The 21,735-nt window shown below is 42.7% G+C and overlaps 1 pseudogene; it reads left to right on the top strand.

Moving 5' to 3' along the window:
- The first annotated feature begins 5,895 nt into the window (after nt 1-5,895).
- Nucleotides 5,896-21,735, top strand: part of LOC105527885 — a 34,914-nt pseudogene continuing 19,074 nt past the window's right edge.

Raw genomic sequence — 21,735 nt, 5'->3', positions numbered from 1 at the left:
AAGAAGAAAGAGGAGGAGGAAGGAGGAAGAAGAAGAAAACCAAGGGAAGTACACATCTTACAGGTCAAAATACAGTGTGGTGTTAGCACAAGAATGGGTCCCTAGACCAGTGGAATTAAACAGAGTGAAGAAACAGATGCAAACCTAAAGGGCCACCTGACTCCTCTGCAATTCATTGAAGAAGGATGATCTTGGAATAAATGAAGCTGAGGCATTTGGATATTCAAACAAAAATAACCTTGCCTCTGTCTCATGTCACACACAAAAATTATATAGTGATAGATCATAGACTTAAGCAATCAAATTTGTAGAAGGAAACATAAGTGAGTAGAGTATTTTTGTGACCTTAAGATAGGAAAATATTTCTTAAACAGGACACAAAAAGAATTAGCCATCAGGATCCATACATTGTGAGAACATGTGGGAAAGGGGGGAAAAGAGATTGATAAATTGACCTTCATTAAAACCGAGAATGAAATAGCAAGACATAGACTGAAAAAATAGATATTTGCACTATATACAACTGACAATGGATTCATATCCAGAATATATTAAGAACTCCTATAAATAAGTAAGGAAAAGATGGTTAATCACATTTTTTAAATGGTTAAAAGACTTAATCAGACACTTTAACCAAAGAGGATATTAAAATAACACACATATGAAAAGGTGCTAACACTCATTAGTCACCACAGAAATTCAAAGTAAAACTACAACTGTTATCTACTAACAGGACAGTTACAATTTTTAAAGACTGACAATTGGTTGGGCACAGGGGCTCACGTCTGTAATCCCAGCACTTTGGGAGGCCAAGGCAGGTGGATCACCTGAGGTGAGGAGTTTGAGACCAGCCTGGCCAACACAGTGAAACTCCATCTCTACTAAAAATACAAAAATTAGCTGGGTGTGGTAGTATGTGCCTGTAATCCCAGCTACTGGGGAGTCTGAGGCAGGAGAATCCCTTGAACCCGGAAGGCGGAGGTTGCAGTGAGCTGAGATTGTGCCACTGCACTCCAGCCTAGGCAACAAGAGTGAAACTCCATCTCAAAAAAAAAAAAAAGATTGACATTAACAAATTTTGGTGAGAAAATTAGGCATCTGGAGCTCTCTTAAATGGCTCTTGGAAGCATAAGTAGGTACAACCAGTTTGGAAAATGCTTGGCAGTGCTTTCTAAAGCTAAATCTATATATCCCTTCTGACCCTACAATTTCACTTCCAAATATATACTGAGCAGCAAGGAGTGCTTCTGTTCACCAAAGGACACCTACAAGAAAGCTCATGGAAGCTTTATTTAAAATAGCCTAAAATTGGAAACAACTCAAATGTCTACCAAGAGTAAAAATGATACATTGTGAAATATTCATACAAAGAATTTGTGGTATATTCTGCACTGTCAGGAGAAAGAACTGTGACTCTCACAGACATAATGTTGAATGAAAGAAGTCAAAAGTAAGAGAGTGCATACTGTGTGATTCTACTTCAGTAAAGCTTAGGAGCAGGCAAAACTAATGCAAGGTGATAAGCGTGAGAATAATGGCTCCATTGGTGGAATACTAAATGAGAGAGGCAGGGAAGAAGGCCTCTGAGGTCCTAGACATGTTCCAGATTTTGATCTTCACACTGGTTAGAAAGGTATATGTATTTATGAAATTTTTTTATATGCAAAATTCACACTTAAGATTTGTGCCCCTTTCTCTAAGTTATACTTCCAACTTAAAAGCAACCATTCAATTCCCTATTTTCTATGTATTAATCACAACCTTTTTTTTTTTTTTTTGAGACAGGGTCTTGCTCTGTCACCCAGGGTGAAATGTAGTGGCATGAACATGGCTCACTGCAGCCTCGAACTCCTGGGCTCAAGTCATTCTCCTCCCACCTCAGAATCCCATGTAGCTGGGACCACAGGCACACACCACCATGCCTGGCTAACTTTTTTCATTTTTGTGTGGAGACTGGGTCTCCCCACCTTGTGCAGGCTGGTCTTGAACCCCTGGGCGTAAGTGGTCCTCCCACCTGGGCCTCCCAAAGTGCTGGGATTACAGGTGTGAGCCACCATGCCCAGTCAGCAACATTTTATTGAATGTCAGACATTCTATAGAAAAACTGGGCCGGGTGCGGTGGCTCAAGCCTGTAATCCCAGCACTTTGGGAGGCCGAGACGGGTGGATCACGAGGTTAGGAGATCGAGACCATCCTGGCTAACACGGTGAAACCCCGTCTCTACCAAAAAGTACAAAAAACTAGCCGGGTGAGGTGGCGGGCGCCTATAGTCCCAGCTACTCGGGAGGCTGAGGCAGGAAAATCGGCGTAAACCCGGGAGGCGGAGCTTGCAGTGAGCTGAGATCCGGCCACTGCACTCCAGCCTGGGCAACAGAGCGAGATTCCATCTCAAAAAAAAAAGAAAAGAAAAGAAAAAAGAAAAACTGCAGAGGCTCTGAATAACGTTATCTTCTAACAAGAGGCTTTTCCTTATTCTCTGGCGGGCAGCAGGAGTGGGTGCAGATCACCTCAGTACATTCAGTGCATAGAGATTTGAAGCTATCTTGCAATCGTTTTAAGATTTAGCCTTCCTCTAAATTGAACCCAGTCCTGGGAGTTAGCCCTGCAAATGAAGCCTGGGGTGTTTACTAGAACACTTCCTCCTTGGCTCCAAATTTTTACTTCTTACCTCAGTGCCATGAGGCTTCCACTCTGCTTTTCAGCCTTTACTGTTCAATTTCTCCAACTCTAACCTTGTTCAGCTTAAGAATCAGTAAAGGCCCCAGGAAGAAAATGGGTGTGTACCCTTTTCTGGGCTTACTTCTCTGCACTCTCTGGAGTTTGTACCCTCAAGTCTCAACTGTTCTGGCAGCCCCAAAACTCCAATGTTCACCTCCTGTGCCTTGTGAGATTGACAAAAGTTCTACCACTTTGATGCCTCTTAGCATTCACCTTCTAACCAACTTCGAAACCTCTGTTCAGTGCCAAGAACTGGCATTGCCTCAGGGATCAAACTGCAAGCAGAGGGTGAAGCTCATCTCAGTGACCCACCCTTATCTCCAGTGTTCTTCCCTTGAGTCCTTACTGCCTCAATGCCTTCCAGCAAATGTTTTTGGAATTGTATCTGGTTTTTCTAGATTTCCTTGACGGGAGCATGGTCTACGACAAACTATACTCCTCTAGCCATAATCAGAAATATTTTCATTAAAGTATAAACATTAGGCTGGGCACAGTGTCTCACATCTGTAGTCTCACCACTTTGGGAGGCTGAGGCAGGCGAATCACTTGAGCCTAGGAGTTAAGAGACCAGTCTGGGCAACAGTATGAAACTCGGTCTCTATTAAAACAAACTAACAAACAAACAAAAATTGGCCAGGCACGGTGGCTGACGCCTGTAATCCCAGCACTTTGGGAGGTCAAGGCGGGTGAATAACTTGAGCCTAGGAGTTAGAAACCAGCCTGGGCAACATAATGAAACCCTGTCTTTACAGAAAAATACAAAAATTGGCTGGGCACACCAGCTACTCAGGAGGCTGAGGTGGGAGGATTGCTTGAGCCCAGGAGGTAAAGGCTGCAGTGAGCCATGATCACACCACTGCCCTCCAGCCTGGGTGACAGAGTGAGACCCTGTCTTAACAACAACAAAGACATTAAAGACATAGTAATGCTTACAGAAGTTATGTTATGTTTTTAACATTGGCATTTCAGGAGTTAAATGCAGATGGCAGCAGTTCTGAGGAAGAGAGGAAGTGATAATAGTCTCATTTTATAAAGCGACCTGTGATGATTCTAGAAAGAAAAGTAAAAGCAAGTTACTAATATGCTAAATCAGCACAATTCATGGGATGTGATCAATATGTGCTTTGCTTTATTTTTCCATTGCTCCTTGCAAATGTCTTCAGGGATGTTCAATTTCTCCTGCTCCAGATGACATCTTGGACTAATCCCATGACATTTCTGCTCACTGTCAGGAAATAGACATACCACTGTTACAACTGCCCATCAGGTTCTGGTGGATGCCTAAAACTGTCTCTTTCTTTCATGGTACTTGCAGAAGCTGACCCAGGAGGGTCTGCCTGGGTGAAGTACCTGGGATGTGAGTGGTGCATCACCTTCAGCTGACCTCTCTCCATTCAACCCTTGGTCCTCTAGCAACCCACTTAACAACAAGACTGATTATTTGCATACATCACCTTCCCAGTTTGTCTTTTTAGGCAGGATTTTAAGTGGCTCCAGGGTTCACTCTGCCATGTGGTCCGCATCTGGTCCATTGGAAACACTCGTGTTCCTATTGAGCAGCCACTGGAGGAGAATGCAGTTATTCCTGAGCGGAACAACCACCCTCTCGGATTTCATCATCCAAGCTGCTTCCTGGCTCACCATCTAACCTTTGTTATCCTTCAGACTTGCTAGAAAAGAATTAGATGCTGGTCCACTCTGTCCCTCAAATCCCCAGGGATACTTTGGGAGAACCCCCATTTGCTCCAGGGAAAGTCCATGTTTTTTTTGAGGAAATGAGGCAGACTATCTCTGTCTCAGTCCCTTGGTGGGATATGTGGGGTTGAGGCTCACGGTCAACCTTCTCCAAAGAAACCTTCCTCGAACATGCTCTCATCCTCTCCACCCCAGCGCTTCTATATTCTCCATGAAGTAGTGGGTAAAGAGGAGCTTGAGAGTCATTAAACCGGATGTTGACTGTTTCCTTTGTAATCTGCATACAGGACTTGGCTTCACATCCATTTTGGCATATATCTTATCGGCGCCTCGGTCAAAATGAGGAGAGGAAGCATCCTACTCTCCCTGCTGTTACAAGTACATTGCTTCCGGTTATGATTGTGGCAAATAGAACAACCAAGGGTCTCAAATGCAAATGCATACCATGGCAGGCAGCTAAACCCATGCATGAAACACACTTTGATGTGAGAAAGACTATTGGACTTGCTTTATTAATTTGTAATTTTCCCACATGGGCACGGGGAAATATTTTGTTTGCTATAAGAAAAGAAAGAGACCTATGATGAGAAATGGCAGTTTACCCTCAGCCTCAGCACTAAAGAGCAGTAAGGAGTGGGGGCATCTGGGGAAACTGGAAATCTGAGTGACTGAGTCATTATTCAGCTCAGCTCAACAGCTGCCGTAAAAGAATGCAAACCTCATTTAAATATTTGATGATTTTTCAAGAGAAGTAGAAAAATCTATATTTTTATATTTAACTCGATCCTTTGAACGTTGCCTCAAATGTTTTTTCAATAGCATGCAGCCCAAAGAACACTACCCATCTGTACCCTCTACAAGAGAGACGCTAAAATAGTGAGCTGAAAATTCATGTATCCGACTGGAAAGTCAGTAAATATTTCTTTAAATTGATCCCTTTACAGATAGTGATTTTAGACAGTAGTTAGACCTGTAAAGAAAACTGAAAGAACAAAAAGCTGAATGAGTTAAGAGTGGTTATCTTTAAGCACAGCATAAAAAAGAGTATAGTTTTTATTATTTATACTATTTTTTGTTGTTTAAGTTTTGTCCTTATTAAGAAAATTTTTTTTTTTTTTTTTTTGAGATGGAGTCTGGCTCTGTTGCCCAGGCTGGAGTGCAGTGGCCTGATCTCAGCTCACTGCAAGCCCCGCCTCCCGGGTTCACGCCATTCTTCTGCCTCAGCCTCCCGAGTAGCTGGGACTACAGGCGCCCGCCACCTCGCCCAGCTAATTTTTTTTGTATTTTAGTAGAGACGGGGTTTCACCGTGTTAGCCAGGATGGTCTCGATCTCCTGACCTCGTGATCCGCCTGTCTCGGCCTCCCAAAGTGCTGGGATTACAGGCTTGAGCCACCGCGCCCGGCCAAGAAAAAAATTAAAAATAGGAATCAAAAAATCCCTCCACAAAAACCCAACTCTTATTTGACTTCCTTAGCGGGAACATGTATTTCTATCACCAGACAACAGAAACCACGGCATCCCTGCTGCACCAAGGCTGTAACAGCAACTCCACCAGCTTTGCAGAAACGATAACTGTGCAAGGGTTCATCAAGTTCTGTTCCCAGCTTCTGTGTCTGTATCCTCCTGTCCCACACTGGATTGCTCAATGTTTTGTTCTTCGCACATAACTAATTCTTTCTGCTCCTCAGAGAGGGCGTTGACCATATCTGAGGACTTGCAGAGCATGTCCCCAACTCAAGGACCACATGAAGCAGCCTGAAGGCCGCCTCCAGCCCCAGCCAATATCCAATGACTACATGGGATTTTATCACTGAGTTTTCTGTCGCCTCCCACTGCCCCCACCTCATTAATCTAACACTATCCTTGTAGCTACATCTCTGCTCACAAAACCCTCTGAGATAGTCACGACCATCCCCATTCACACCCCTAGAATACTTTTGTCTCCGTGGGTTCTCCATCCAGGTTACACGAGTACAAGTTTGTATCCTCCCTCTTGCAGAACCTCTCCCCGATGCTTGGAACAAGAGTCATTTGTCCTCAGCTCTCTTCCAACAAAAAGATGGCCCAGAAAGATGGTCCAGAGATTACTCCTATCCCAGAATGATATAAACTACGAGATTTTTGTTTTAATAAAAATAGCTGGCTGGGCACCGTGGCTCATGCCTGTAATCCCCACACTTTGCAAGGCCGAGGTGGGTGGATCACTTGACGTCAGTTCAAGACCAGCCTGGCCAACATGGTGAAACCTTGTCTCTACTGAAAATACAAAAATTAGCCAGGCGTGGTGGCGGGTGCGTGTAGTCCCAGCTACTTGGGAGGCTGAGACAGGGAGAATTGCTTAAACCTGGGAGACAGAGGCTGCAGTGAGCCGAGATTGCATCACTGCACTCCAGCCTGGGTGACAGAGCAAGACTCCATCTCAAGGAAATAAAATAAAACAGCTAACAGTTGTTGAGTGTTTTACTTCACGCTGGGCATTGTTCTCATCTCTGTAGTTCAGGTACATTTATCTCTATTTTAAGCCAAGGAAACTGAGACGCAGAAAATTCTGCTAAGTAACCTGATCAAAGCAAAGACTTAGTAAGTGGCAAAGCATTTGTGTTGTTTTTGTTGTTGCTACTGTTGTTGTTTGAGACAGGGTCTTACTCTGTCACCCAGGCTGGAGTACAATGGTGTGATCACGGCTCATTGCAGCCCCAGCCTTCCCGAGCTCAAGCAATTCTCCTACCTCAGCCTCCTAAGTAGCTTGGATGACAAGCAGGCACCACCATGCCTGGTTAATTTTCTTTCTTTTTTTTTTTTTTTTGTACTTTTTGTAGAGTTGGGGTTTCGCCATTTTGCCAGGCTGACCTCCAACTCCTGAGCTCAAGCGATCCTCCTGCCTTAGCTTCCCAAAGTGTTGAGATTACAGGCATGAGCCATCATGCCTATCCACAAAGCCTTTGTTTTAACCCTGCTTCGACTCCAGATCCTGTGCTCTTACTACTAAAATTGTATAGTATTTCAATATCAAACAGCCCGTGAATGCAAAACAATACACCCGTAAAATAGGATGTAATCGCCAAAATCTAATTCTATTGCATCTAGAAGATCTTTATGCACAGTGAAAAGAGTTGAACATCATTGACAGGTTTGAATACATTCAATATTTATACTCTTATCTCCTCCCACCATTACAAATTGTCTACATGGCATTCTGAGCCTTTATGAATTCAATTAAAATGAAAAATTCCAAGGCCTGCTCACCAGAGGTCGCTCTCCTAACTGTGGGGTCCTGTTAGTCTTGTAGAGTAAGACAGTAGAGTTGGCCAAGAAAGTGATGGCAGCAGCCATCAATGTGACCAGCAGATGGCACTAGAGTCCCACAGATCCTGAGATTGAACCTTAGCTAAACAGCCTCACTAGGCATACCATATCTGTCAAGGCAGGTTATGCTAAGCTTATTATTTTCATACATGTTTAAATATAACGCTATTTGGTTGTCAAGATAGTACACCCAAAACTCATACACAACTCATCTTCAAGGAGAACAAAATAAGTAAGATACGTTGCTAGAAATAAGGTAATGAAAGAAAAAAAATAAGAGGATTGATTCACAATGACAACTCAGACTGGGTTTAGAAGTTGTTTCTGGATGGCTTTCACCAAAAACCATAGACCCATCTAAGATCAGGGATACAAGAAGGGCTCATGGCTTCCAGCATTTTCCATTGGCCCTCAGCAACGTGCTCCCCAAGTTTAGTGGTCAAGAGAGATGGTCAATATAGACCTGGTTACGTGAGGACTTGGCTATGCTAGAGGAACCCAGAACACAATTCCATGGCCTTTTCAACCATGTTAGGCATTGGAGGCCACATCAGCCCCCAAGGATCCACTCCACAACTCTATAAATTTGTTAGGCACCAGTGGCTTACTTCAGAGTTCTAGTTCCTACCCTGTCAAGGAGTCTACAGCAGCCCTACCCACAACTTACCTCCAGGATTTTGCTTAATTTCTGTGGAAAGCGATCTCAACTTCCCAGTTCACACACAGATGCAACCTGCATGAGACATTCCTAGAAGTCAGCAACCTTCGGTGACTGGTCTGTCTTATGCTATTCTATGTACTGCTTGCTCACTTCATAAATACGACGTTCCAAGAGCACAAGGCTATCTATGAATATGGAGATAAATAGTAACATCTTTTCACTGCGATGATTTAGCTGAAATAATTAAAACTTATATTTCCACTTATGAAGACTCTGCTTTTTGTTTTTTTTAATAGAGATCGAGTCTCGCCATGTTGCCCAGGCTGGTCTCGAATTTCTGGGCTCAGGCAATCCTTCTGCCTTGGTGGTAAGATTACAGGTGTGAGCCACCGTGCCCGACCTGAAGATTCTGTTTTACTCTGGGTAAAATCTACTCCACTTTATCAGCACTGTAGAGACTGTTGATAAGTGGCACTTCCCTAGAAGGGCCAAGTACTGACAACAACAGTCATACCTTGAATGATGACCAAGACCTGCAACAAGTACTTCTACTTGTATTTTTACTGATTTTAGTTTTAAAAATGTTTACTCATTTTAGTTTAAAAAGTATGTCTGTTTAAAGATATATATATTTAAAGTATATATTTTTAAACATGCACTTTTATATCTTGAGATATAAACCGAGAAAGGTGAAAGCACTAAAGAAAACTACTTTTTAGGCAGGCTGGGATACTTAGAATAGATCATTCATAGACAAAAGATTTAAAGGAACCAGAGAGTTTAACTCAAAAGACAGAACACATTTCTGGAATTGTTCATGCACATCTTCTGAGTGCCTTTGTAGAGGACGTCCCTTCTCCTTGAACTCTTCTCTCTAACTCCTTGTTCTGCCTATAAATCCTACTCATCATTTAAAGTTAATTTTTTTTTTTTTTTTTTTTGAGACAGAGTCTCACTCAGTTGTCCAGGCTGGAGTACAATGGCACGATCTCAGCTCCCTGCAACCTCCACCTCCCGGGTTCAAGCAATTCTCCTGCCTCCGCCTCCTGAGTAGCTGGGATCACAGGTACACACCACCATGCCTGGTTAATTTTTCTGTTTTTAGTAGAGATAGGCTTTTGCCATGTTGGCCGGACTGGTCTTGACCTCCCGGTCTCAAGTGATCCACCCTCCGTGGCCTTCCAAAATGCTGAGATTACAGGCATGAGCCACCGTGCCTGGCCTAAAGTTAAATTTAAATAGTTCTTCCCCTGCAAAATATTCTCCAACCTCCTCAACCACAGTCAGAATCAACAGCTCTGACCTCTCACCGCTCAGTATGTTTTATAAGCTGCCCTCATTTGTAAAAATCTATCCCGTAGTAATAAAAGCAAACAAACTGCCATTGTTAAAGGGTTTACCAGTTAAGTCATTGTTGGGCAGGTGACTTGAGGCAGTGGGTATAGGGGTTAAGAACACAGGCTCCAGCAGCAGACCTTGGCGTTAATTCTTGGTTCTCTCACATACTAGCTGTGTGGTCTCGGGTATGTCATTAAACTTTACCCTGCCTCATCTCCTCATCCATAAAACGGAGGTAACAGGTCCAGGCGTGGTGGCTCAGGCCTGTAATCCCAGCACTTTGGGAGGCTGAGGCTGGAGGACCACTTGAGCCCAGGAGCTCAATTCCAGCCCGGGCAACATAGTGAAACCACGTCTCCACAAAAATGTTTAAAAATTAGCCAGGCATGGTGGTGTATGACTGTGGTCCCAGCTACTCGAGAGGCTGAGGCTGGAGGATTGCTTGAGCCTGGGAGGCCAAGGCTGCAGCAAGCTGTGATTGTACCACTGCACTCCAGCCTGGGTGACAGAGTGACCCTGTCTCAAAAAAAAAAAAAAAGGAAAAAAAAGGAAGTAACGATATTATCTTAATGGGTTGTTGGGATGATTAAATAATACAAAATATGAGAACAGAACAGTGCCTGGCATAAAACAGTCCTCTATAAAATGCTAATTTTGCATTAGTTTACCTACTAGATGGGTTGTTGCTCACTGTATATCAGAATCGCCAGGGAGATTTAAAAACAAACAAAAAAACTGATATCCAGACCCTACCCAAGACCTATTTTAAAAGATTGTTGAGGCTGGGTGCAGTGGCTCACACCTGTTATCCCAGCACTTTGGGAAGCCAAGGCAGGTGGATCACCTGCAGTCAGGAGTACAAGACCAACCTGACCAATATGGTGAAACCCCATCTCTACCAAAAATACAAAAACTAGCTGGGCATGGTGGCATGTGCCTGTAGTCCCAGCTACTTGGGAGGCTGAGACAGGAGAATTGCTTGAACCCAGGAGGCGGAGGTTGCAGCAAGCTGAGATCGTGCCACTGCACTCCATCCTGGGTGACAGAGCGAGACTCCACCTAAAAAAAGGGGCGGGGGGCTGTTGAGGTGGCTTCAGGTATTCATGTTTCAAATCTCCCCTAGTAAGTAGCATGCTCCAGGGTTGGGGACCACTGTGTTGGATTGTGACCCCTTTGGCAACAGGAACTACTCGTCTTTGCATCACCAGTACATGGGTTACCATCTCAGACATGTGTGAATTTAGTTACATCTGTTGCACAGAACAGAGGATCTGAGAAGATCTAGAAGGATGTAAAATCCGTGTGTATCCACAAAGCATCTCCTAAGACCCAGCTATGGCTTTAGATGTAACTATTTCCCATCATTATACCTTGTGCCTTGGAGAAGAGGCTTACCTGAGTACCATTAAGGACACTTGGGGACTAAAGGATGGGAGAAGAACATTGGTCAACTGCAAAGTTTTTCACAGAAACTCTGAAGTCATACTGATAATGTCAGAGTTATTTGAACCAGAGCAACTCCATCTTGAATAGGGGCTGGGTAAAATGAGGCTGAGACCTACTGGGCTGCATTCCCAGATGGTTAGGCATCCTAAGTCACAGGATGAGATAGGAAGTCAGCACAAAATACAAGTCATAAAGACCTTGCTGATAAAACAGTTTGCAGTAAAGAAACCAGCCAAATCCCACAAAAACCAAGATGGCGATGAGAGTGACCTCTGGTCATCCTCACTGCTACACTCCCACCAGCGCCATGACAGTTTACAAATACCATGGCAACGTCAGGAAGTTGCCCTATACGGTCTAAAAAGAAGAGGCATGAATAATCCGCCCCTTGTTTAGCATATCATCAAGAAATAACTTGGCCAGGCGTGGTGGTTCATGCCTGAAATCCCAGCACTTTGGGAGGCCGAGGTGGGCAGATCAGGAGTTCGAGACCAGCCTGGCCAACATGGGGAGGTCAGGAGTTCGAGACCAGCCTGGCCAACATGGGGAAACCCTGTCTCTACTAAAAATACAAGAATTAGTTGGGCGTGATGGCACGTGCCTGTAGTCCTAGCTACCCAGGAGGCTGAGGCAGGAGAAATGCTTGAACCCGGGAGGCGGAGGTTGCAGTGAGCTGAGAATGTGCCACTGACTGCAGCCTGGGCGGCAGAGCAAGCCTCTGTCTCAACAAAAAAAAAAAAAAAGAAAAAAAAAGAAAAAGAAAAAAGAAATAGCTATAAAAATGGGCAACCAGCAGCTATCGAGGATGCTCTGTCTGTGGAGTAGCCATTCTTAATTCCTTCACTTTCCTAATAAACTTGCTTTCAATTTGCAGACTCACCCTGAATCTTTTCTTGCGTTAGATCCAAGAACCCTCTCTTGGGGTCTGGATCGGGACCTGTTTCCTGTAACAATAGAGCAGCAAAAATTATAAAGTTAAGCTAAAGCCTCATTGGGGGGGATTGAGAAAATATGTTCAATTCCTGTTTGATAGCACTGTCCAGTCTCAAATACTGTTCACCAGAAATCTCCTGAGTCCTGTCAGCATTGGCATTTCTCTGAAGATGCGAAATTTGCTACACCAGGACACACCGTGCCTGATAAAACCTAACTAGCTTGATGGGAAAATGTTGAACCATCAAAGACCTCTGAAGGATAAAGGACATGGATTTTAGAACTTAGAAACAAAGTAACCAGGAATTTTCCCCTAAGAATCTAGAGGCTGTTAGAACTATGAGAGAGCACAGGAGAATTTTTATATTACTTTAGAAAGTCTGGTTGTTGTGAAGTGTGTAAACAGAAAATAGAAAGGTTTGGATTCCTGAAATTAGAAGCTATTATTCTTTGTGTGTGTGTCCTTTTGCAATGTAAAGCACAAACTGCAAAGGGGACAACATTTTGAAGTACTTTGTTTTGTTTTGTTTTGTTGAGACATGGTCTCACTCTGTTGCCCAGGCTGGAGTGCAATGGTGCGATCTTGGTTCACTGCAGCCTCTGCCTCCCGGGTTCAGGTAATTCTCCCACCTCAGTCTCCTGAGTAGCTGGGACTATGGTTGTGCACCACCAAGGTCAGCTAATATTTTTCTGTATTTTTTGGTAGAGACAAGGTTTCACCATGTTGGCCAAGCTGGTCTTGAACTCCTGACCTCAAGTGATCCGCCCACCTTGGCCTCCCAAAGTGCTGGGATTACAGGCATGAGTCACTGCACTCAGCCAATACTTTGTTATTCTTGAGTGTTCTTTCATCTTGCCATCCCAATTCAATAGAGCTCAGTTTTTTGTTTCTTTTGAAACGGAATCTCACTCTGTTACCCAGGCTGGAGTGCAGTGGGGCAATCTCAGCTCACTGCAACCTCTGCCTCAGCCTCCGAGTAGCTGGGATTACAGGTGCATACCACCATGCCCGTCTAATTTTTGTATTTTTAGTAGAGACAGAGTTTCGCCGTGTTGGCCAAGCTGGTCTAGAACTCCTGACCTCAGGTGATCTGCCTTGGCCTCCCAAAGTGCTGGAACTACAGGCATGTGCCACCATGCCTGGCTATTTTAAAAAATTTTTGTACAGACAAGGTCTTACTATGTTGCCCAGGCTGGTCTCAAACTCCTGGGCTCAAGCAATCCTCCCACCTCAGCCTCCCAAAGTTCTGGGATTACAGATGTAAGCCACTGCCCCCAGCCAGCTGTGACTATTTGAACCTTATCTCAAGCTCATATCACTACCCTTAGGACCAATCCTGTCCTTAAGTATGATCTATTAAAGCATGTTAGGTAGTCTAACAGTATGGAACTCAATGGAGTCTTCCTTAACTTGCTACCAGCTCTCACCTTATACCCATTTCAGTATTTATACATTTACCTTTTTTCTGAGACAGTTTTTTTCCTATAACGTACATGGTATGACATCCATAGAGAAAAGTGCACAAATTGTAAATGCTCAATCTATTGTCTCAACGTGAACAACCTCAATCACCATCACCTGCTTAAGACATAAAACACAAACAGCATCCCAGAAGCCTGCTCTGTGCTCCCCACCAATCATGCTCTGCTCCCTTCCTCCAAACATTCTACTATTCTGTTTTCTATTATCTGTTTCTGAGTTTTTTTTACCGAGAATCATATGGTACCTGTTATCTCATGCCTGGTATTTATGCTATGCATCGTGTTTGTGTGATCCAGTCGAGTTTTGCATATAGCAGTAGTGGACTCTTCATTGTATAGAGTTCCAAAGTACAAATATATTGCAATTTGTTTACTGATTCTCCTGGTGATGTGCATTTGTCCCCAGATTTTGGTTCTTGTGAGTAATGCTGTTCTGAACATTCTCAGGGGTCCCCAACACCCAGGCTGCGGACTGGTACCTGTCCGTGGCCTGTTAGAAACTGGGTTTCACGGCCGGGCGCGGTGGCTCACGCCTGTAATCCCCACACTTTGGGAGGTTGAGGTGGCACACCACAAGATCAGGAGTTCAAGACCAGCCTGGCCAACAGAGTGAAAACCCGTCTCTACTAAAAATAAAAAAAATCAGCTGGGCGTAGTGGCACGCACCTGTAATCCCAGTTACTTGGGAGGCTGAGGCAAAAGAATCACTTGAACCCGGGAGACAGAAGTTGTGGTGAGCTGAGATTGCGCCACTGCACTCCAGCCTGGGCAACACAGCGAGACTCCATCTCAAAAAAAAAAAAAAGAAAAAGAAAAGAAAAGGAAGAAACCAGGCTTCACAGGAGGAGGTGAGTGGCGGGCACACGAGCATTACTGCCTGAGCTCGGCCTCCTGTCAGATCAGCGGAGGCATTGAATTTTTTCTTACAGGAGCATGAACCCTATTGTGAACTGCACATGCGAGGGATCTAGGTTGCATGCTCCTTATAAGAATGATGATCTGAGGTGGAATAGTTTTATCCCGAAACCATCGCCTGCCACACTGCCTCCCAGGTCCATGGTAAAATTGTCTTCCGCTAAACTGGTCCCTGGTGCTAAAAAGGTTGGGGTCCGCTGTCATATATGTCTTTTGTGTATGCGAGCATGCGTTTCCGTTAGATACATATGTAGAAGGAGTGAAGCCATTGGGTTGTGGAGTATGCATACACTCAACTTTAGCAGATAATGCCAAAGTTTCCCAACATAGTTCTACCAGTTTACACTCACAGTGTATGAGATTTCTCGTTTCTTCTTGTCCTTACCCAGAATGGTATTGTTCACTCTTTAAACTTTGTCCCTTGGGCATGTTGTGGTATCTCATTGCCATTATAATTTGCATTATAATTTGACTAATGAATTTGGACTCCCTTTCAAATGTTTATTGGTCGTTATCATTCAAGTCTCTTGGTCACTCTCTATGAGGTTGTCTGTCTAATTTGTAGAGGTTTTTTGTATGTCATCAATACAAGTATTTACTCAGTTACACCAATTGCAAACACCCTCTCCTACTGCTTGGTTTGCCTTTTCATAATTCTAATTGTGTTTTGTTGAAAGCAGAAAGTTAATGAAGTACAATTTCTCAATTAGCTTTTTTTTTAGTTTTTCCTTATTTCTGCCCTCAGTCTCCTCTCCAGTATTTATTTGTTTTTATTTATTTTATTTATTTATTTATTTATTTATTTATTTTGAGACGGAGCCTTGCTCTGTCGCCCAGGCTGGAGTGCAGTGGCCGGATCTCAGCTCACTGTAAGCTCCGCCTCCCGGGTTTACGTCATTCTCCTTCCTCAGCCTCCCGAGTAGCTGGGACTACAGGCGCCCGCCACCTCGCCCGGCTAGTTTTTTGTATTTTTTTTAGTAGAGACGGGGTTTCACCATGTTAGCCAGGATGGTCTCGATCTCCTGACCTCATGATCCACCCATCTCGGCCTCCAAAGTGCTGGGATTACAGGCTTGAGCCACCACGCCCAGCCTATTTTTTTATTTTTTATTTAACAATTTCTCAATTACTTTCTTTATTGCGAGTGCCTTCTATGTCCTGTTTAAGAGGTATTTCCACATTCCAAAGTCATGAATATTTTTCTGTTTTATCTTCCAGGAGCTTTACTGCTTTCTCTTTCATAAATTATAATTCACCTGGAATTAGCTTTTTTGAATGTTGGGAAGTATGGGAGGTATAGGAAAAATTTTATTTTTCCATTGGCTATACAACTGACCTCACATCATTTATTGAAAGGACCAAGCTTTCCTTACTGCCGTGTGTGTGTATGTATGCGTGTGTTTGAAGACTACTAGTGTAAATGAAAATATCAGTACTTCATATCAATACTTTGTGAGTTGATCATTATAAGTGGTCACAAATAGATTCAAATATATTTGACTTTTTATTTGCTCAATTACAATTGAGTTATAGCTCATAAGAAAAGCAGAGAAAAAAGAAGAGGCAGATAAGGTTAAGACAATTAGAAATGGAAAAAGAAGGCCGAACCACATATAAAAGGGATTCCAGGGACAAGGAAATGAGTCAGAGTCTCCTAGATTTGCTCGCAGAAAAAATAAAAAAGAGAAAACATAATATACATTAAACCTAGCTTATGGCCACAGGAAGGATTTGAGAAGTTTGTACACACCCAGATCTCAAGAGTGGTGAGGTGTATGGTTGTTATTTAAGTACAATTTAAACCTGAGACTGAATGAAGAGCCGGTACATCACTAGTAGAGACCGGACAGGGGCCTCCCCAAGCAGTAAATTACTAAAGCAAGTGAGGACAGGAACATTCAATTAGGATATATTAAAAAAAAAAAAAAAAAGGTTGATTACTGTGTAAATGTATCAATGTGCTCTCTACCCCTAACTCTAAAATTCCTCCCGTATTAACTACAGGGAAATCATACTCATCAAATTTAGATTCTGATAGATCATACTTAAGTGGAAGGCAAAAAGGCATTGAAGAGTGAAAGTAGAAAAAGTTTCACTTGATACATCTGTTTCACTTTCAAAAAAGGAAGTGTCAGTTTCTCTCTGGCTGCTGATTGCGGAAAGAGAATGAAGAAGCCTATTAACAAGGCACACATGGGGATGGGCAAGGGCGAGACTTTGTTTCATTGCCGACAACAGCCACAATCATATACTAGTCTACTTCAGTTTATTAGAAATAGTTCTTTTTTTTTTTTTTTGAGATGGAGTCTTGCACTGTCACCCAGACTGGAGTGCAGTAGCACTGTCTTGGTTCACTGCAACCTCCGTCTCCTGGGTTCAAGCAATTCTCCTGCCTCAGCCTCCCAAGTAGCTGGGATTACAGGTGCACACCACCACAGCCAGCTAATTTTTATCTTTTTGGTAGGGAAGGGTTTTCGCCATGTTAGCCAGGCTGGTCTCGAACTCCTGACCTCAGGTGATCCACCTGCCTCAGCCTCCCAAAGTGCTGAAATTACAGGCATGAGCCACCATGCCGAGCCACGAATAATTATTTACTCGGGTCATTTTTATACACCTGATTTACTCAATTTACTCACTTAGACCAGTTGGTGGGCATATGTAGAGTTTTAATATGGGGGGGGAAACATCCCTTTTAAGATGAAAAAAACCATCTATTATTCCTTACATTAACTTATTTGTTAAGCATCATCCACTATACTTGATATCTGCAAATTTTGAGTCTCTCCAAGGTACCGCAGAGTGGATTGGCTCTCTCTTAGCAGTACCCTTATTGCCCAGGCTGGAGTGCAGTGATGTGATCTCAGCTCACTGCAGCCTCGACCTCCTGGGCTCAAGCAATCCTCCCATCTCAGCCTCCCAAGTAGCTGGGACTCCAGGCCTACGCTACCACACCCAGCTGGTTATTTTTTATTTTTTGTAGATACAGTATCTCATTATGCTGTCCAGGCTGGTCTCAAATTCCTGGCCTCAAGCGATCCTCCCACCTTGGTCTCCCAAAGTCCTGGGATTATAGGCATGAGCCACCATGCCTCGCCTCTTTTTTTAATATGGAAGATATGACAGAGGCTCTGAATTAATAGACGATTTATTGATCACTGTCGATTGTCTGATTTTCACTCATTCACTATATATTTATCACCGACTTCTTACCATATAGCAAGTACAATTGCTTAAAGCACTGAAAAACATGAGACTGGCTGGGCGCAGTGGCTCACAAATGTAATCCCAGCACTTTGGGAGGTCACAAGGGCAGATTGCCTGAGGCCAGGAGTTTGAGACCAGCCTGGACAACATAGTGAGACCCCTGTTAATACAAAAAATTTTAAAAATTAGCTGAGCACGGTGGCATGCTGGAATTAATACAAAAATAAAAAATAAAAATAAAAAATTAGCTGGGCACGCTGGTAGTCCCAGCTACTTAGGAGGCTGAGATGGAAGATCTCTTGAATCCAGGAGGCTGATGTTGCAGTGACCTATGATCATGCCACTGCACTCTAGCCTGGGTGACAGAGACTCTAACTTAAAAAAAAAAGTGAGACTCCTCCAAAATTCTCATATTCTTTTTTTTTTTGAGACAGAGTCTCGCTCTGTTGACCAGGCTGGAGTGCAGTGATGTAATCTTGGCTCACTGCAACCTCCGCCTCCCATGTTCAAGCAATTCTCCTGCCTCAGCCTCCGCAGTAGCTGGGATTACAGGTCCACGCCACCATGCCCAGCTAATTTTTGTATTTTCAGTAGAGATGAGGTTTTGCTATGTTGGCCAGGCTGGTCTTAAACTCTTGACCTCAGGGGATTCACCTGCCTCGGCCTCCCAAAGTGCTGGGATTGTAGGCATGAGCCACCACGCCCGGCCAATTCTCATATTCTTGACCTGAAATTGTTTACAGTCTAATGGTGAAGAGGAGACATAAATAGATACAGGTACTACATGGGATACCGTGAGACCATGGAAAGAGGGAACTCAAGTTTATCTTGAGACAGGGAAATGATTATAGAAGCAGTGATGTTTTTGCCTCAACTTAGTAGAGTAGGAGTTTGGAACCTATACAAGTTGCGTAAACAGCATGTAAAAAAACAGCATGTAAAACACGGTGTTCAGAGAGCATGGTATAATTGAGAACTTACAAGTGGCTTGATATTTCTGGAGCATGAAGTGTCACAAGAGAGTAATTATAAGTTGGCACCACATACAGCGAATGCAAATTAGTGTGACATGGACAGTTGCTGTGACAGAAGTATTTATAAAGAAGGTTGTTATCAACCTGCAAAAACACTTTTTAAATGGTACAGAAGACTTTTCTTCTAAGCCAGATTCATATTTCAGCCTCTTTGAACTCTGGCTAGATTGTCTCTGAGTTTCTTTTAATAAGTTACTTTGGTTGGGTTTTCTCCTTCCCTTAGGAAATAGATGGAAGGTCAAACTAACTTCTCACACACTCCATCCTTTGTCAGACTGTCATGGCTATGTTTTTATAAAACTCTAAATGGCAGTTTATTACTTTGATCAGATTAATAGATTATAGGGTGTAAAACAGATCATTCCATTCGATTTCAAGAGGAAATATAGGAGTTATTCACTCCTTTCCCATTTTAAGAAACCAGAGGTAGCTTCTGTTTCTCATTATCTTCTATGCATTCTGGAGATTAACAAATTTGCTAAAAGACACTTAAGAGTAAAAACTTTCAAGATCAAATGAGTTGCTGGTAGAACTGAAATTGAAGAAGACATTTTAGCATCAAATCAAGGTCTCATCCACTGAACTTCTTAAAAAATCACAATTGGTAATGGAATTTAAGATATTGGGCTCCTGTTTCATAAACCACACTTTTTCATTTCCTGTTCTTGCCTTATTTAAATATTCATGAAGGATTTTTTTTTTTCTTGAATTGGTTCCAACACCAGTGTTTAAATATAGAAGTGCTTGGAGGAGTAAACACTTAACCAGAATTTACTCCTAAACAACGCTTCATGCCCTTTTTCACTTGTAACATTGAAGTTGTTAATTTACTTTTCTATTACTTTCCTAATGAAATAAACAAGAGCATTTTAAACTAAAAAGCGTTTGTTCTTCGCAATACTTCTATTAGGGACCAACATTGCAAATAGCATTTTTTGAAAAGGTTTGTCTAAGCAAAATTTTTACCAGGTGATCCATATATGTAGTAGGAATTTGTAAAGCATCTACTATCAGCATAACATTAGGCATGAAGTAGTAAACAGAATAAATATAAATATAGTCCCCATACCTGAGGAACATATTATCTTAATGAGGAAGAATATAGAGGAAACAGGCAAGTAATAATATAAGGCTATCAATGACCCATGACAAAGGAGAGGTCATTACGTCTGTTTGCTATACTTTCCTATCAAAAGTAGGCCCTGGAGGAGATTCCCAGACTCCTTTAGCGAGTTTATTGATGAGATCTGAGGAGGAGCCAGGAATCTGAATTTATAAGAGCCAGGTGTTACTAAGATTAAAAGCAAAAGCAAAATGAGCTGGTTTGCCCAAGGTGTGTTTCATTAAAGAAATGACCAACCAGCTGAACCTAATACCATGAAAAGGATTTAATTAGGTTTGAGAGGCAAAAGGAAGTGATGTGTGTGCATTTTTAAAAGAGGAAAGCTAAATGATGTGTTTGGCTGGAGCTGTAGGATTCATCTTAGACATAGCAAGAGTTAAAAGTGAAGCAAAATTTAATCAAGCTTTTATTCAGGCCAAGAACATTTTTATTTTGTAGACAGGGCAAAGATATTTGAGTCGAGGAATGAAGGGATGAAGTCAGCTTTTTAGCAACATTAATCAAGCAGAGGCATTTAGGATATATGTATTGTGAAAACCAGGAGGCCAAGGCTACTCATTCATTTATTCAAGCATCCATGCATGCATTCATTCATTCACTTAGCAAGTATATATTGAGCACTCAACTTCTCAGAAATGCCTCGTGCTAAGTAAGAAGAATGCACAGTTGTAAGCACCAACGGCCAGAAGAACTGTAACGCCAATTTTGTGAGTTATCTATGTTTAATCTTTTTTGTTACCTAAAATTTCTTCTTGTAGCCTGACTTAATTTAGGACTATCCTAGCAGCTTTCAGTTCTGTATTTATGCTAATTTGCCTAGCTATTTGGAGTCACTGCATTTGCAATTAAAATGTTCTATGTAATTGTTAGAAAACTACTCTGTAAGTGAGATGAAAAACAATTTTGTTCTCTCCAAAATATGCTAACAAGCCCGGGCGCAGCGGCTCATGCCTGTAATCTCAGCACTTTGGGAGGCCGAGGAGGATGGATCGCCCGAGGTCAAAAGTTCGAGACCAGCCTGACCAACGTGGTGAAACCCCATCTCTACTAAAAATACAAAAATTAGCTGGGCATGGCAGTGGGAGCCTGTAATCTCAGCTACTCGGGAGGCTGAGGCAGGAGAATCGCTTCTCGGCAACAGAGCAAGACTTCATGTCAAAAAAAAATATCTACACACACACACACACACACACACACACACACACACACACACACACTAGATCTTGAAATAAAATAGTTAAGGAAATTGGCTTCATATTAATGCCTATGTCAGTACCGAGAGGAATCAATCAGTATGCTTAATAATAAATACTGAAAAAGATTTTTAAAGTTAGTACTATGGTTAATCATATCCTGATTGGAGGCTTGGTCCCTGGGGTGGTGCTTGGTATGCATCATATATTTCACTGCAGAACTTTGAACTCTTAATAAAAGGAGGCACAGCCAGATACTAAACTATTATCTGTGTAGGAGTTATTGTGAGTAGAACACATCCCAGCTTGTAAAAACTAGTAAATTTCCCCACTTTCCTTAAATCTCTTTCTGAGAACCTCATCTCACCAAATGATAAGAAATTTAATCTGAATTGTCAGCCAGGTGCGGTGGCTCATGCCTGTAATCCCAGCACTTTGGGAGGCCGAGGCGGGTGGATCATCTGAGGACGGGAGTTTGAGACCAGCCTGACCAACATGGAGAAACCCCATCTCTACTAAAAATACAAAATTAGCCGGGTGTGGTGGTGCATGCCTGTAATCCCAGTTACTCAGGAGCCTGAGGCAGGAGAATCACTTGAACCCGAGAGGCAGAGGTTGCGGTGAGCTGGGATCATGCCATTGCACTCCAGCCTGGGCAACAAGAGCAAAATTCTGTCTCAAAAAAA

This window comes from Mandrillus leucophaeus, unplaced genomic scaffold (assembly GCF_000951045.1).
Source record: "Mandrillus leucophaeus isolate KB7577 unplaced genomic scaffold, Mleu.le_1.0 Scaffold698, whole genome shotgun sequence".
Classification (NCBI taxonomy): domain Eukaryota; kingdom Metazoa; phylum Chordata; class Mammalia; order Primates; family Cercopithecidae; genus Mandrillus; species Mandrillus leucophaeus.
This window is presented reverse-complemented; position numbering and strand designations above follow the sequence as displayed.